Source organism: Clupea harengus, chromosome 25 (genome assembly GCF_900700415.2).
Source record: "Clupea harengus chromosome 25, Ch_v2.0.2, whole genome shotgun sequence".
Taxonomy (NCBI): Eukaryota; Metazoa; Chordata; class Actinopteri; order Clupeiformes; family Clupeidae; genus Clupea; species Clupea harengus.
The window spans coordinates 4,166,201-4,176,818 of NC_045176.1; the positions used below are offsets into that span (position 1 = coordinate 4,166,201).

A 10,618-nucleotide genomic window follows, 5' to 3' on the forward strand; every position below is an offset into this window, starting at 1 on the left:
AACCATACTTTTTAAGCCTGTGAAATATGCCTGGGGTCTGTGAGACCCCAGAGATAACAGGAGGGTTAAGAAGTTTGGGGCTTGAAAAAGATAAGCCATGCTTTTTAAAATCTGATCAAATCTGACTTTATTGCTTTACAGACATGCAACACCATGCAACAAGGTTTTATTTATTTTAAAGATGACAAGCGAGCCTTCAGTCAGCAATTCAATACCTTTGTTACCTTTGGTTGTGCCGTTTGGTTTGATGATGTCCAACAGTGTTTCAGGAGATAATTAGTGATGGACTGAGGGAAATGATTAAGTGTTATAGCACAACTTGTAGAAAAAAAAGTTAAAACACCATGATAACTGGTTTCACTGTCAAGCAGCACACCTACAATGCCATAATGTATTACTGATGACGTTTATCTTACTGTTACTGTAAATCAATTCGGATGAAAGTGTCTGATAATGAACCGATGCAACCTGATTGGTTTTGGTTTTATCCAAAACATATTCTTTTTTCCCCCTGAGCACATGCTGAATACTTTCTTCTTTCCCACCTAACATTTACAGCACAGTTTTCACCATAACCACTTCTAGCATTCTTCACAGCGCCACCCTCTGTTCACTCAGTGAAAGGCTCTACTTCAGAAAACATTTCATGACATTGGGAGAACATCTCATGACAATCATGACATTTCATGGTAACATCAAAAAGCTTATTAATAACCAGATATTACATCTGACCAGATATGTTCATTAATATTACCAGATATGTTATTAATATTATTGTTGATATGTTCATACCCACGTAGTTATAGAAAAGACTGAGATTTTATCTAGTAAGGATTCCATAGACAATCTTTAAGAGTTTGGCTTGATATAAAAAATTAATTGTAGAAGTATTATTGACATTAATGCAGTTATAAATAATAATTTCATAATCAGTTTACACATATTGGTTTATTGTTACAAAACATGGTGATTATAAAGTAGGTTTTAGACATATGAAATCTCAACAGTGTAATATTTAGCATTAATGTGTGATTCTCTCATTCATTATTGGTCATAGAAAATATTCTGACTTTGCAGCCCATACATGAGAGTCGTGAAAAGTGTTGCGACATAGATATATTTTGGCAGTTGGCATAATTCTAATTTAGAACGCAATAAGATGAAATATTTCTAAGCAGTCTAAAGGAAATATGTTCTATTTCTATTGTAATTAGATTTAGCTTATATCCTGAATACTATTCTAATTAATGTTAGTATTTAGAGGTCAGAGTTCATTGTATTGGATGTGATGTCATCAATCAGCGCTCGCGCCAGTTTCATGGATGCCCCAACGTAGAACTGGGATGAATAAAGTTGCCAAATGAAGAAGGAGTCATGTCTGCTTAAGGGTGCAACAAAAGCACTGATAGGCACATTTCACTTGAAATAATCTGTAACTTGTTTGCCATCTTCTATGATGTTCAGTATGATCTGTTTGGGATAAAACCTCTAGTTTACCCAAATTAGCCTACACACTTCAGCACCTATACAGGTGAGTCTTTCATACCTGACACACCCAGGAACACATCCAATCACAGACTGGCACTGGGGGACCATCCCTGTCCCTTAGGATGATGGTTTGTCATCCATGCAGGTGAAATAGTTGCAGATTTTATACCTGAAGCTTTTGTATTGACAGTAGAGGAGCAAGGTGCTGCAGAGCTGGGAGGAAGGAATGTTGAGCAGCTCAAGTAAAAAAAGACTTTTCCATTATATATTCCATTTCAATATCATCCCTGCAAATCTAGGTACACATCTGGGTCTAACCTAAACTGACTGACCAGAGGGCAATATCTATTTTTATTATTTTAGACTTTAAATGTGATCTATCTATTAAAAAGTCAGAGTTTGATAAATATACACAGTGTTTTACTCCAAAACAATACAGCTGCATATGGCTAGGCTAACCCAGCCCTGTGCTCATGCTGATAGCAGTCAGATGGATGTTTTGTTCTATTCTGCTGTAAGGTCAATGGGTTCAGTTCCTCATTTGCTCCTCCAAACAGCTGCTGAATTTTGTTTCAACCAGAGGAGAATAAATTAAAATTCATAAAAGTGCTTCCTTGGCCGTGTAATACATACTATGTGCTATTTCGTTTGGAGGACAATAAAATAATGCATTAACTCACTAATATACGGTAGCGTAATATAACTCATGAACATACGCCCCCCCCCCCCCCTTCTGTGCTGGGTGCTGTATGAGGAGCCCTACCTCCATAGAGAAGGGAGACTGCTGCACACACGTGACTCCCACACTCCAGGGAACAAGGAATTATGAAATGTGTGTACCCGCTGCCTGCAGTTTTAAATTAAATGGAAATGTGTATCTACTGTAGATATATTTATTCAGCTGAGGAAATGCATAGAAGAAGAAATTAAGGGAAGTACCTCCTGTCTCCAGGGTTTGCATACTGTGACGCCCACCTGTGCCCTCTTCAGGCTTCGCCCTGCCAGTGCATGGGCAGGGGCAGAACCTGAGCCACTATTTTGATATTCTCTCTCACACGGGCGCTTTGACTTCTTTCTCAATCTGTCCCCCTTTCTATTTGTTTAGCTCTCACTTTCTCATTCATTTACCTAACAAACTGATGCATTCATTCACCCATTCATGCACGACGTTGAACATTACCTTTTTCATACCCCTATTTGGTTGATTATTGATATTGGTACAAATAAATTCTTATTATTGAATTTGAACTGACTTGTGTCTTATCCCTCATTATGTGATGGTACCCTAAACGAGTCTGCCGTTACAATACATATTTAGATGTATCCAATAACCTATTCCACCGTGTTCTGATAAAATGCAACGATTTAATACTAATAACAAATGACACTGCTGAACTGAAATCAACGTTTATTTGATATTGTCTGCATTGTCTCTGTTTGCTTAAGTAGATCTGCACTCTTTACTCTACTTTTTAAATAAAAAACCAAGGCCAGTATTTGGGTTAAAAATAAAACAACTATGTGCAAATGTTTACCATCTTCAAATTGGTAGTCCTCAAATGAAAAAAAAAAAAAACAATTAAATCTCTATTCATGAAGTTTCTATTACACAGAAAAACAGAGCTATTACATTTGTATCAAAGCTTTCCATATTTGTTTGTTTCTTTTTACTTATTTTTAATTATGGAAACCGCTGCCACATCACTTCCACCAAGCTGATCTTGCCGTTATATGTACATACCGTTGCCGTTATATGTACAACTCTAAAGAGCCATGCTCGATGGTATCATGTGTAGTGACGGCACATCAACCCTTTCATCAGGTAACTGAACTCATACCACCTTACAACCATATCACCACAGGCCCACAGCACAGGGGTGAAATCATGTGTCAAAGAAATACACATTATTATCATTATACAAAGTGGTAAAATGGTACCAACAATAATTAGAACAAAGTCAGGCCTTCAAAATAATGACAACATTAGTTATAGGACACAAAAGTTAGGTCACGCCTAGGAAACAGGCATCATAAGTAGTTAAATCAGTTTAGAGACGGTGATTATGTATCACTAGAAAACTAAATAACCCTTTAAAGTGTAGCAGTGGACAGGTAGACACACAGTGCTGATCCGTGGGGCAGCTGGATGATCATCTGGTACTGAGTGTCTGGAAACTGCAGCATCTGCAGCAGCTCTACTCCAGTCAGACTGGTGGATGATTGATGGCTGCCCAGTTAATACCTGTTGAGGAGATTTTGAAGATGACATCATCCTCACTATGAGGTTTCCCCATTAGGATTCAACACTGACATGTGTAAACATGTAGAACAGCTCTGCTCCAGTCAGACTAATGACTGATTAAAGGTTCTCCAGGAAACGACATTTTACACATCACACAGATTATACTCCAATTATAATATTTTAAAAATCACACATATCCAAATATATCATATAAGGAGATGACAAATAGACACAGTGACACATGTTTATATGTACAGTGGATAAAATGGAATGCTATTGTATGTGCTGTATTCATTACTTACTCTAGTTCAGTCAGCTTATATTTAGGATCTTTCTGTAGAGCAGAAAGCAGCTCCACATCAGAATGCTGCAGTTTGTTCTCTCCCAGGTGCAGCGCTCTCAGACTGGAGGGGTTTGACCTCAGAGCTGAAGCCAAAGATGAACAGCTCCTCACTGTAAGGCCACAGCGCCACAACCTGTAGACACACACACAAACACACAAACTGTAAGGCCACAGCACCACAGCCTGTAGACACATTTGAATAACACATTATAGAGAACACAGACTCAACACAAAGCCCAACACGCCCCATATACACATCACACAAAAACATTCACTGTCATACACATACACACACACACCGTATTTCCTAGTTCCTGATTAGCGATGTATAGATTTCGATTTTCAGAAACACACACAACAAACAATAATTTTATTAATACTCTATTCCATATTCAAACAGAGCTGCCTCATCAGATAAAGAAGCAAAATATGATCAGAACTGAGAATAGATCAGGCAGTCTGCTGTTAATTCACACAGACACACACACACGACACAGGTCCCTCTACTGTAGGGTGACACACAGACACACTCGACATGGGTATTTTGTAAAATAGGTTGTGAAACACACACACACCTATGTCTCTCTATTGTAGGGTGTGACACAAACATACACACACACACACACAGACGGGTCTCTGTACTGTAGGGTGTGACACACACACACACACACAGACGGGTCTCTGTACTGTAGGGTGTGACACACACACACACACACACACACACACACACACACACACACACACCTCTCTAGTATAGGGTGAGCTCATAGCTGCTCTGTACTATTTCCATATTCATATTTGTAATACTGTGAAAGAAATGTTTCTTTTTAATTATTATCATGATGGGTTTTAGTTTGATATTAGTTAGTTAGTTAAATGGAGGACTAAGCTCTTTCCATTGTTCTGTGAAAGGAAGTTTGAAACTGTGGGAAAGGAAGCTTGGAATTTAGAGGTGTCATGAAATGTTTAGGTTAAGACTGATTTATTTTTGTAGAGTCAGGGTTTTTGAGGGTCTTAGGAAAACATTCTTATCTCTTGGAACCAGAGTACGGGATGGTACAAGGGGGAAGTGTTTTCCTGCATGTTCTGTGATATTGTCTCTGCATAAAGTCTGTTACATGGTACCAGGGAAGTGAGTGATGGGTTGAACAGCGTTCTGAAAGCACTCCATTCCTCTTTGGAGGAGTGTAGGTTGAAGAAGCGGTCTAACACCATTCACTCCTCTTTGCCAGAGTAAAAGTCAATTATTTATTATATTCTTGGTTGTGTGTCTTAATTCTGAGGTTAATTACAGTCCTAAAAAGGGTGAAATAAATCCCTAACAGTTTGGTCCATTCGATCCGGAGCTCAAGAAGGACCAGATGAACGGGAGCAGAAATACGAAAGCCGAGAAAGAAGGACAGAGAATGACCCTGCGTGTTGAATTGTTCGTTGGGCCGGTTGACGGATTTCTGCCCCCGCCTCACTGCCTTTGACGAGTTCCGAATCCAGATGAGACGCACAACAAGAATATTACGTAAGTAGCCTGGGGTTACTTATTAGAAAAAGATCGGGGATCTTTTTAAAGAGATCCGGGATCTCTTGTTAGCGCTAAAAAACCTAGTCCGGGACTATGGTTATGTTGTAGGCCTACGTAAATGATGTACATCTGTGTGTGAATGAGTGTGTGAATGGAGTAAAGTAATTAGGCAAAATTAAAACTTTGGAAAATATCCGGATATTTTTCATAGACTCAAGAGAAGTATTTTGCTTAATTCAAAAAAACTCACCATAATTAATGAATATGAGATGGTTTGAGGAAAGTAAGAAGGCAAGATGGTTTTAAGAGAGAGAGAGAGAGAGAGGATAAGAAAGTCAATGGAAAGTTAAGAAGAAGATTAAAAGAAAGTGAGGATAAGTGTTATTCTTGTGGAGAAAGAGGGGAAAACTGCAGGCTTGATAAACTATAGAGCTTTTTACGGTGGCCACGTACAAACTCTATACATTTTATCTGCTTTGTTCATTTGCACGCACTTTTTAGTCTTAAGTGCGTGAAGGGGGAGTTACTAGAAATTATGTAAAGACATAAATAGAGTTGAGCATTTGTGAATGAGAAATTGGGATACTGGCATAGACAGACACTGCGCACGCGCGCAATCCATGTGTCTCATTGAAATAGCCACCAGTGACTGTGGCTGATTTAACAGCACAGGTGGGGAAGGGACACATTGGAATTGTGATCATCATTGTGTATCATCTAATTATCATTGTATCATTATATGATAATGATGGCGATACTGCTTAAATAAAATAATACAAGTGCAGATCGATTTGAGGATGAGGAATCTTGGTCTGATCAACTAAAAAATCTCTATCCAAATAATCGAATTGCATGAATAGCCGCAGGGGTAGAGGCCCGGAGTTAAGTTTAGATTAGATTCAACTGTATAGTCATTGCACAGAGTACAAGTACTGAGACAACGAAATGCAGTGTAGCATCTATAATGAAGAATAAAGGAGTGGGATTCAGAAGAATCTCAGAGTGCTATAAATATATAGATATTATAGTAATGAATGGAAATAATTCCAGTGTTGCAAGAATTGTATTTGCAAAAACGAGTTCATTTGTTTCATTAAGAGATTGTTTGGTGCTCCGAGGCGAGACTAAACGAAGATTTGACGGTTTGATGATAGGTCAAGTCCTGTGGGGTAAATCGCAAATGTCCGTATATTTTTATTCAGGGTGTGAACTTGATAGATGAAATGACGAACACGGTTGCGTTGATGTGGGCATTCAGTCATTGGAGCAAGATTATTGATCGGAACCTGACGTTTTAAATTGATATTTAAAACTAAAATAAGCAAGTGACCAGTTGTTGGCATAGTTTACTTGAAGGTATTTTGTGTAACATCTGTGAAGAGAGAGCATTTAAAATTGCTGAGAGCGCGACGCACATAAAACGAAAAAGATCATATTAAACTTTCTCTCGTTATCTTAGATCAGATAATGCGCCGTCAGAGGGCATAACAAGAGAAAGTGGAAATACGAGATTGTGATGTGTTGTGAGCTATTGTATGTGCCAAAGTACTGAGTGACTAACATAGCCCGGAATTATTGTAGATTGTTTTTAAGACGTAAAATCGCTAAAGGCAAATTCGACTTTTTAAACAAGCCTGTGTGGTTGGCTGTTCAGACGGACAGAGAAGCACACGGGTGGGGGCTGTTAGCAGGGGGAACAGAGGGCTCACATTCTCACACACACACACGCTGTATTTTAAAAGGAGAGGAGATGAGAAGAATTGTCAACTTACACATATTAGTGTGATTTTATATAAATGGGCAGCGATTAAGAGTCATGGTGATACTTATGTATCAACTGGGGGAATGGTTAGAATAGTACATGAGCACTTTACAACATATGGATTAAAAACCTATTAAAAAAAAAAAAAATTTGTATGAAATGTGAGATATTTATTCGGCATAACTCAATTAAATTTCACAGTAGCAAAAGCACTGTGCAAAACAATAAGACCAACTTTTGGTGTGTCACAAATTATACTACAAACTAGGAAATGTAAAGAACCAAATACTGTTCGAGTTTTTTTTGTGTCTCCACAGATACAAGGCCAGGTGAAGGTGAAGGTGACTGGGTGTTCATCAAAATCATCAAATGAAAGAGCTGGTCTGACGACAGGGGGGAGGAAACATATCAAGTGCTACTGTCTACCCCCACTGCCGTTAAAATTGCAGAACGCTCCACCTGGATTCATCTGTCACACTGTAAACTTCGTTCATTTTTTTTAGGATGCACCACTAGCGTTGAGTAGGGTTTCGTGCCTACTTGAGGGGGTTGAGAAATATAGCTCTTTTCCGTCTTAACGTCACCTAACCTCCAGGGAGCGCCCTGAGGGTTAGAGATTCTGGTCAACATAGTAGAGGTGTATCTGTGTTTATTGTTTTTCTTGTTTATTTGTGTTTATTGTTTTTCTGTATACATTATATAACTTGGATAAAACAATGTTTAAGCTGTAACTATTAATGATTACTTCAGGGCTAATGTTGGGTCTATGGTCCTCTACAAGTGTAATTGAGAGAATCCATAAGAGGTGGATTTCATATGGGGAACGTTACTCATCTGTATTTTATTAATTCATGGTATAGATATGCATCTTTGCAAGCGAACAGACTTGATAGGACTAATTGCTATGTATGTACCTTAATGCCAACATCCTACTTTCACCCTAGATTTAAATCAAGGCTACTCTCATTCCAAGCAATGATCTGTGTTGGAGAGAAGTGTGCCCCAGACAACTGGGGCTACAGTAAGCCATTTTTTATACAGACGATACCCAGGTGCAGGATCTGTGTAACAATACCCACCCACTAGCAGAACTAAAAAACATGCCACAACCTAGCTGTCACCTTAAGTGGCAGTCCATTCCATATTCCTAATGTGTTTTTCTATTAGAGGAACAACGAGAGTAGGCTCTCTGAGACGGAAACAGTGTAATGAAATTGTCATCGATACTGCTATACTGTCATCAAACACTGCTTCCTCAGCCAACGTCGTACCCTGTCCATTGGGAACAGGTCCTTATGTTGAGGTTGGAATGCAGGGCATTGCCACTCTGACAAGGGTACCCCTAAGGTGAGAGAGGTATTGTGGTTGTGTGGTAGTATATGGTACAGTCATCTTCTTCCACACTGGGGTGGCGTAAGCGCCCCCGCCCAGGTCATGGACCATTTTTGTGTTGTTGGTGCTATCTCGAGGCAGAGTATCTCGTAAGAAGAGATTTGCTGTTGAGAAGCATGACAGCGTGTGGGGATCTGACGTGCTGGTGACTAAAAGATTTGGACCACCAGCTCCAAGGTTATTTTGTTTCTGATTCAGGCCCTAGGAGTAAGAAAAGTCATGTTAAGAATGGAAACGCTTAGATAGGTTAGGATTTTGTTCACTGCTGCTGGTGGGGGAGTTTTGTGACTGATATCTGTTGTATTTGGATATTGGATTATATTCATAGTGTCTCTGTGACTGAAGCCTTACAGCAAATGAAGGTTGTTATGTGATGCTTTATTACAAGACAAAGTGGTTAATGTTCCGTGGTGAAATCTGGTTGCTTGGTTTACGTCTGGTACATGGTGGTAAGTGGTGTTGAACAGTCTGTTCTCTATTGTAGCAATTTGTATACTTTTTGTATTTTTATGATGTGTATTTCTACATGTTTCTAAGTTCTCATGTCTAGTCTTGTATGTACTTCTGTGTGGAGTGAACTGTTGTCTGGAACCATCAAGATGATGATGCTTTAGTTTAATGATGTTTAGACTAGTATTGTTTTCATGATAAACAGGAGGGAAATGTGAAAGAAATGTTTCTTTTTAATTATTATCATGATGGGTTTTAGTTTGATATTAGTTAGTTAGTTAAATGGAGGACTAAGCTCTTTCCATTGTTCTGTGAAAGGAAGTTTGAAACTGTGGGAAAGGAAGCTTGGAATTTAGAGGTGTCATGAAATGTTTAGGTTAAGACTGATTTATTTTTGTAGAGTCAGGGTTTTTGAGGGTCTTAGGAAAACATTCTTATCTCTTGGAACCAGAGTACGGGATGGTACAAGGGGGGAGTGTTTTCCTGCATGTTCTGTGATATTGTCTCTGCATAAAGTCTGTTACATGGTACCAGGGAAGTGAGTGATGGGTTGAACAGCGTTCTGAAAGCACTCCATTCCTCTTTGGAGGAGTGTAGGTTGAAGAAGCGGTCTAACACCATTCACTCCTCTTTGCCAGAGTAAAAGTCAATTATTTATTATATTCTTGGTTGTGTGTCTTAATTCTGAGGTTAATTACAGTCCTAAAAAGGGTGAAATAAATCCCTAACAAATACATATTCATACTCTAGTAGTTTATCTCAGTAACCCCAGTAACCATCTTCCCCTTTCATAAAGGCACATGATAATGACAATTTATCTGAATGTACATCAAATGTGAAGATGCTAACTACTCTATATGAGACTGCAGCGCTTTGATACTTTCCCCAAACTCATACTGCATGACGAGTCATACCACAGATACTAAGTTTCAAGCAGGGTGTTGCTTTGCACAGTTCCAAATTCAAATTCATTCTTTAATCAAGACTGATAAAGACTGAGACTCTTGCAACGCTGAAAATGGCCAGAGACTCTAGGGTGTATTCAGATTCACTCATTGCTTTTTTATAGTTACATTTAGTTTAAATATCCAGTTCCCTCTGTTGATGTAAAGAGTAATTTGCTATTCATTTAGGGAGATATGGAGATGGTGACAGTCCAGTGCATCATAATTACAAGCACACAACACATGACACTGTCCTGTATCATATGTGTGTCAAGTCAGTTTTCTCTAATCAGCTCCTAAACAGAAGAGGAGATCTACAGTAGTAGCCACTGACTCAGTGGTGGCTGAGTTTAATGGGGATGTCTCACAGGAATGTCCTTATTGTCACTCTGGAGACTCTGTGTTTCAGTTCTTTTCTGAATGTGCCAGACTGTTAGTTCTCCTGAGTGGTTTGCTTAGAAAGCTGAGTTGTAAATCC

The 10,618-nt window shown here is 38.8% G+C and overlaps 1 protein-coding gene and 1 long non-coding RNA gene across 2 annotated transcripts in view; both read right to left on the reverse strand.

The window, feature by feature from the left end:
• Positions 1-10,618, reverse strand: part of LOC105902246 (protein NLRC3-like) — a 176,409-nt gene that overhangs the window by 146,449 nt on the left and 19,342 nt on the right. The gene's annotated exons all lie outside the window — the stretch shown is intronic.
• LOC122128857 overlaps positions 3,163-10,618 on the reverse strand; it is a 9,422-nt gene continuing 1,966 nt past the window's right edge. The window contains exons 2-3 of the long non-coding RNA XR_006151661.1: positions 4,033-4,206; positions 3,163-3,730 (exon numbers count right to left, since the gene is read on the reverse strand). This is a non-coding gene — a long non-coding RNA (uncharacterized LOC122128857). The remainder of the gene's footprint in view (positions 3,731-4,032; positions 4,207-10,618) is intronic.